Consider the following 1,028-nt stretch of genomic DNA (forward strand, 5'->3'; position numbering starts at 1 on the left):
AATATGGGAAAAGAAATAGTTAATCAAGTCCAGGAAGCACAGAGAGTCCCTTACAGGATAAATCCAAGGAGAAACATGCCAAGACACATATTAATCAAACTATCAAAAATTAAATACAAAGAACAAATATTAAAAGGAGCGAGGGAAAAACAACAAATAACACATAAGGGAATCTCCATAAGCTTAACAGCGGATCTTTCAGCAGAAACTCTGCAATCCAGAAGGGAGTGGCAGGACATATTTAAAGTGATGAAGGAGAAAAACCTACAACCAAGATTACTCTACCCAGCAAGGATCTCAAATTACTCTACGCAGCAAGGATCTCAAATCTCAAGAATTTGACGGAGAGATTAAAACCTTTACAGACAAGCAAAGGCTAACAGAATTCAGCACCACCAAACCAGCTTTACAACAAATGCTACAGGAAGTTCTCTAGGCAGGAAACACAAGAGAAGGAAAAGACCTACAATAACAAACCCAAAACAATTAAGAAAATGGTAATAGGAACATACATATCAATAATTACCTTAAATGTAAATGGATTAAATGCTCTAACCAAAAGACATAGATTGGCAGAATGGATACAAAAACAAGACCCATATATATGCTGTCTACAAGAGACCCACTTCAGACCTAGGGACACATACAGACTGAAAGTGAGGGGATGGAAAAAGATATTCCATGCAAATGGAAATCAAAAGAAAGCTGGAGTAGCAATTCTCATTTCAGACAAAATAGACTTTAAAACAAAGACTATTACAAGAGACAAAGAAGGACACTTCTTTGGGATCAATCTAGGAAGGGATCAATCTAGGAAGAAGATATAACAATTGTAAATATTTATGCACCCAACATAGGAGCACCTCAATACATAAAGCAAATGCTAACAGCCATAAAAGGGAAAATCGACAGTAACACAATCATAGTACAGGACTTTAACACCCTACTTTCACCAACGGACAGATCATCCAAAATGAAAATAAATAAGGAAACACAAGCTTTAAATGATACATTAAACAAGATGGACT

The sequence above is a fragment of the Physeter macrocephalus genome, chromosome 7 (genome assembly GCF_002837175.3).
Source record: "Physeter macrocephalus isolate SW-GA chromosome 7, ASM283717v5, whole genome shotgun sequence".
Classification (NCBI taxonomy): domain Eukaryota; kingdom Metazoa; phylum Chordata; class Mammalia; order Artiodactyla; family Physeteridae; genus Physeter; species Physeter macrocephalus.